The following is a 6365-nucleotide window of genomic DNA, read 5'->3' as shown; positions in this document are numbered from 1 at the left end:
AATATAGGGAAATATTCTTCTCATTTTACAGGTGAGGTCAGATAACTGTGCTCCAGTCACACAAGGGGGAGACGACAAGGCCAGACTGGGGTTCACTTCAGGGTCTGTGATCCTTGCAGAGCAGCTGGGCAGGCGGCAGGGCGAGAGTTGGAGGAAACAGCCTCTGTGGTGATGCCCTAGGGTTTGGGAGCAGGAGGTGGCTCAGACCAGGAGAGAGGGCAGGAGAAGCTTCAGGGATGCTGCGGGACCTCCTCTCCCTGCCCTGTCTGGTCTTGGGGATCCCCTCTGCTGTCCCCTCTGTCCATGGGCTGTTCTGGCCTCACTTGTGAGTCATGAGCTGGGATCTGGGGGACTGGGAGGGAGAAACTGAGCCCCTTGGCCATGGCTCCCAGAGAATAGGGCCAGAAAGGAGGCTATGGGGACAGACCCAGGGTGAAGGAAGTCTCCTTGGCCTCCATGGGACGCAAGGATGCTTATCTATTCCCTTCCGATTCTTGATTCTTCTCTAGGTTAATTTCAGATAGTTGGCAGCATGTCAGTTCTGGGTCATAAGTAGGAACCATCCAAACAAGAGACAGCTGACTACCTGAGCAGTCCCGGAGGTCTTCTGGGTTCATGGCAGCAGCAGGATCTCAGAGATCTCCTTTCAGCTCCTTGTCTGCGTCAGGCTGGAAGGAGGTGTGGCGTCTCCCTTGGGAAGGAAAAACAGGCTGTGGGCTCCATCGTGAGTGAGCAGTGATTGCAGGGAGCAGCGAGGGTCTGGTCTCCAGCGGTTTCCACCAGGACGGCCACAGTGCCACACGCACTTAGCCCAGTGTGCTTCTCTGTCCCTGGGCTCCGCTGGCCGCAAGTTAAGGAAAGTTACACATCCTCCACTGCCCTCTCCACCGTGAGTCAGAGTCCTGCTCTCCTGTTGGGGCACAGGGAGAAGGTCATCAGACAGGAGACAGCCATCTGCGGAGTTACAGAGCAATAACACCAGAGATGGACGAACAGGCAGGAAGGGCTGCTCTGGAAATCCCGTGAGGGAACACGTGTGCGCACTGCTTGGCAATAACTAACACTGATTCTCTGTCCATGACATGCAGGCTCCTGAGACGCTCCTAGAATTAGGTGAGCCCAAGTCCGCATGCTGGTGCCAGAGCCTGGTCTTTCCGATCTACGCCCCACATTTGTGATGACTATGCCCTACGCCTTTTTAATATAAAAATATTTATTCGTAGGTATGTTTACTAACAAATGAGTGTTTTTGTTCTAAAATGACGTCTTGCTCCCTGTGCTCCAGTCTCTGCTTTGATAAACTTCCTGATGCTGCAGCTCCCGCAGCCCACGCCCCCTAGCTTCCCGCAACAGCCTTTATCTCACAAAGGCCTGCAGTCCCTCCAGCCCCGCCCAATCCCTGAAGCTCTGCCCTGGGCGGCTGAGCACCCCTGATGGTGCCCAGTCCTCTCTGCTGTCATCCCCTGACTGCTGAACTGTTAGGCTCTTTCTAATTATTTACGTAAACAATAGTGCAAAGAACACCTTTCTTGTAGAAAAAGTTTGCCTTCATTTGATAATATTTCTTTAAGCTATTTCTGGAAGTAGAATGAATGGGTCTGAGGGTATCAACACCTAAAACTTTTTCATACCTAGAGCCACACTGTTATGCAAGGAAACTCCCAGTTTACATTCAGACTCACGATATAGGAGAGTGCCATCCTTTCAATCTTGCCAGTTCTCGGTGTCTTTTTTTAAAAAAACAGATCTTTATATTGAGAAAGTTTTCTCTTGGCTCTGGTTGTAACTATTATGTGCCGGGAGGTAAAGAAAGAAAGCAAATGTTGATTCTGTTTAATACCTTTTTAGAAGGCAAAAGAGCATTTATCAATTACCCTCCTGAGACCTGACTAAAATGATAGTAAAGACCCTTATTGCTATAGCTACAGCTATTGATGAGAGCCTCAAGTGTTTATGATTTTGCTCTATACTTCAGTTGCTCTAAGATTTTATAAATTATAAGGTATACCATTCCAATAACCCTGAGGTGTGTACTATTATATCCCTGTTTGAAGATAAGGAAGCTGAAGCATAGATATTATGTGTTTTGCCCAAGTTCAGAAACCTTGTTCGTGGTAGACTGGGTTCTGATTCACTCTCTGGGCTCAAGATCCCATACCTGGCCTCTCCACAGTTCAGTTCAGTCCTTCAGTCCTGTCTCACTCTTTGCAACCCGTGGACTGCAGCATTCCAGGCTTCCCTGTTCATCACTTCCAGATGTTGCTGTTCATCACTTCCAGTGTTCAGCACTTCCAGAGCTTGCTCAAACTCATGTCCACCAAGCCAGTGATACATCCAACCATCTCATCCTCTGTTGTCCCCTTCTCCTCCCGCCTTCAATCTTTCCTACCATCAGGGTCTTTTCCAGTGAGTCAGTTCTTCGCATCAGGTGGTCAAAGTATTAGAGATTCAGCTTCAGCATAGTTCTTCCAATAAATATTCAGGACTGATTTCCTTTAGGATTGACCAGTGTGAACTCCTCGCAGTCCAAGGGACTCTCAAAAGTCTTCTCCAGCACCATAGTTTGAAAGAATCAATTCTTCAGCGCTCAGCCTTCTTTATGGCCCAACGCTCACAGCCATACATGACTACTGGAGACACTATAGCTTTGACTCGACGGAACTTTGTTGGTGAAGTAATGTCTCTGCTTTTAAATGTGCTGTCTATGTTGGTCATAGCTTTTCTTCCAAGAAGCAAATGTCTTTTAATTTCATGGCTGCAGTCACCATCTGCAGTGATTTTGGAGCCCAGGAAAATAAAGTCTGTCACCGTTTCCATTGTTTCCCCATCTATTAGCCACGAAGTGATGAGGCTAGATGCCACCGATATTAGTTATTTTGAATGTTGGGTTTTAAGCCAGCTTTTTCACTCTCCTCTTTGACTTTCATCAAGAGGTTCTTTAGTTCTTCTTTGCTTTCAGCCATAAGGGTGATGTTATCTGCATATTTAAGGTTATTGATATGTCTCCCAGTAATCTTGATTCCAACTTTTACTTCACCCAGCCTGGCATTTCTCATGATGTACTCTGAATAGAAGTTAAATCAGCAGGGTGACAATATATAGCCTTGATGGACTCCTTTCCCAATTTGGAACCAGTCTGTTGTTCCAAGTCCAGATCTAGCTGTTACTTCTTTACCTGCATACAGATTTCTCAGGAGGCAGGTCAGGTGGTCTGGTATTCCCATCTCTTGAAGAATTTTCCAGTTTGTTGTGATCCACACAAAAGCTTTCGTGTAGTCAATGAAGCAGAAGTAGATGTTTTCTGGAATTCTCTTGCTTTTTCTATGATCCAATGAATGTTGTCAATTTGATCTCTGGTTTCTCTGCCTTTTCTAAATCCAGCTTGAACATCTGGATTTCCTCTGTTCACATACTGTTGAAGCCTAGCTTGGAGAATTTTGAGCATTACCTTGCTAGTGTGTGAGATGAATGTAATTGTGTGGTAGTTTTAACAGTGTTTGACATTGCCTTTCTTTGGGATTGGAATGAAAACTGACCTTTTCCAGTCCTGTGGCCACTGCTGAACTTTCCAAATTTGCTGGCGTATTGAGTGCAGCACTTTGACAGCATCATCTTTTAGGATTTGAAATAGCTCAGCTGGAATTCCATCACCTCCACTAGCTTTGTTCGTTGTGATACTCCTAAAGACACTTGACTTCACACTCCAAGATGTCTGGCTTTAGGTGAGTGACTACATCACCATGGACATCTGGGTCATTAAAACCTTTTTTGTATAGTTCTTCTGTGTGTTCTAGGCCAAAGGACTAGAGCATTCACCAAATCCCCTTCCTTCTCGGGTCTCCAGTCACATCTCAGGAGTCCACATCCTGAGCTGAGCCCACCTGAGCAGGTGCCGCCCTCCCTCTGCTCTGTTTAGGGGCCCCAGGGGATGGGAGGAAGCCCTCAGACACACCTGCCCCCACATCCAGGCTCTGCCCCTGCTTAACCTGCTGCCTCAGACCCTGACCTCACCTCTCTGGGCTTCCATTTTCCTTCTTCTGTCAATTAGTGGCAATCATCCTTTTCTCAGACATTCATCCTGAGGATGGGGAGTTAGGTGGAGTCTCAACCCCCTACTTACTCAAGAGTCTTCCTCGGCCTGAGTGTGACCAAGACCCAGTTGTTCTCAGCTCTGCAGATGCAGCCACCAGCTGTGCATCTCTGCAATAAACCACACACACCTCTGGGCCCAGATATACACCAGGAGGCAAAGGGGAAAGCGAAGGCCCTCACGTCTGAGCCTCTCAGGCCTGCCCACCCACCAGGCCCTACCCTGGGCTATTGCCCCCTTCCTGTTGACCCCTTAGAGAAACAAGCTCAGCTCTGACATGCCAGGTCCTTCTTGGTTCAGCACATCCCTCCCTGGATCTGTGAAGGAAGACCTGCCACCAACTGACTGTGAGGCCCTTGGCAAATCACTCTCCCACCCAGTGGGCTTCTTCCCAGCCCCTCCCTCTCTCCTCCTTTCCCACATGATACCTGCCTGCCTTGCTGATGTTGCTCTGGCCAATGGGGTAAAGTTTGCTGCCAGGCCTTTGATCTAGAAGAGGAGAGCTGGATGCTTACCCCATACCACACCCCGCTCCCCGCACCAGCACCCACCGTGAGCTCTGGGGCAAGGCCAAGGCTGGGTGAGGAGCCTGGAGTCAGGGTCCATCCTGCTGCACTGTGAGCAGGCTTTTCCAGATACAGGGGAAGCGGGACCTGGGGGTATAGTGGAGAAGGGCTTGGGAAGGGGACAAGCTGCGGTCAGCAAAGGGGAAGTAACGAGTTAGACTTGCAGACAAACACAGAACCTCCGCCCTGAAGGAACCTTATATCTGGGTGTCTCTGCCCACGTGCACTTCTGCCAAAGGTCGCGGTGGGCATCGGGGTTCAGGCAGCTTTGCCTTAGGTAAACAGAGAAAGAGCTCTTCTAATTTTTTATGTTTAACATGTAATGTAAAGTCAAGAGTGGGTTTAGCAACCTTAGGAGACAGAGGAGCTAAGCAGCAGAGGCTGAGCAGGTGCGGCCACAGGCAGGAAAGCCAGCTGGGACTACACATGGTTTGGAAGCAGGGCTGTGATAGAAGAAGTCTCTTATCACTGATTGTCATTGAAGGGACACGGGGCCCAGCCCAGCTCATCACTCATCTGAGTGTAAACACTTGGTAGATATTCTGTGCAAGCAACACAGCTTGCTGAAAAGAAGCTGCTTTAGTGTAAATACTGAACTCTGCAACTTAGCACAACACGGCTAGTTAGGTTTAAGCCCCAGGAACAAGCAAACAAGGTTGTGTGCAGCTGGTGTGAAGGTGGCTCTGTGACTTACAAGGTACATTTGAGACATGTGAGCAGCAGCTTAAAGCCACCCAGTGCCAGGGCCTGCAGAGAAACTAGAAACCACACCGAGGCCCTGCGGGGAGGGACTCAGGTCCTGGGCGGTGGGCACGTGCGTGCAGCACAGACCCCTGCCCGTCTCTCCCCACGTGGGACAGGACAGCAGGTGGTGACAGACAGCCGTGTGACCTGGGCTCCAGGAAGGCAGGTACACTGCCCCGGACCCAGGACAGCTGTGCTACAGAGACACCACGTGCTTGCTCCACATCCCCCTGGGATAGGACACCCTGTATCCTCCCGAGCAATCAGCTCAACCTGGATGCAGGAAAGAGGCTGGAGGCACACAGAGGCCCCACCCCGGACAGTCCTTCCCAGGCAGGGGCCATGGCCACGTTCCTGACCCTGGGCCCAGCTTCCTCCTGTTCTCCATGGGGTGATACCACCTGCTCTCAGAGGTGCAGTGAGGATCCGATGAGGACCCAGGTGACAGTGCTGACACAGTGATGGCCCAGCCCAGGCTCCATAGGAGTGAATTTCCCCGCAGGAAAGAGGATCAGGGAGTGGGATCCCAGTGGAGACTGGCATCAGGGGAGCAATGTTCCTGGAGGTCGGGTCCCTACTGCACCTCCCTGTTGCCTGCACGTGTGTAACATACATGCAGAGTACTGAGGAAGGGGCCCATCAGAGCAGGAGAAGCACTGGCACCGCGCTGGGGCCCTTCACCCCTGGCATCCCTGCAGATGCAGCAGGTGGAGGTGATTCGAGTTTGGCTCCACTGGGGAAGTGAGCGGTGCACTTCCTGTCGTGTGTGGGCTGCTTGGACCCAGAACAGGGTGAGGAGAGTCGTGTCTGTTGGTCTGAGAAGAGGGCACATGTGCATCCAGGAAGCACTCCATCTGGAGCCTCCTGATCTGAGACTTTACCCCCAGGGTTCAGGGTCCCTGTTACCCATTCATCTTCTCATCCTTCAGCCTGACCCACTGGTCCAAAATCTAGTCCCTGGACCC

General features: G+C 50.5%; 1 long non-coding RNA gene across 1 annotated transcript; it reads right to left on the bottom strand.

Annotated features, from left to right (window-relative positions):
* On the bottom strand, positions 49-5744 carry LOC108636021. The gene is made up of 4 exons (XR_001918088.1): positions 4519-5744; positions 4121-4200; positions 587-691; positions 49-176 (listed from the first exon to the last, which is right to left on the bottom strand). It is a non-coding gene; the product is annotated as an uncharacterized LOC108636021 (long non-coding RNA).

This window comes from Capra hircus, chromosome 5 (genome assembly GCF_001704415.2).
Source record: "Capra hircus breed San Clemente chromosome 5, ASM170441v1, whole genome shotgun sequence".
Taxonomy (NCBI): Eukaryota; Metazoa; Chordata; class Mammalia; order Artiodactyla; family Bovidae; genus Capra; species Capra hircus.
Note: the sequence above shows the minus strand (reverse complement) of the source record. Positions and strands in the feature narration are given on the sequence as shown.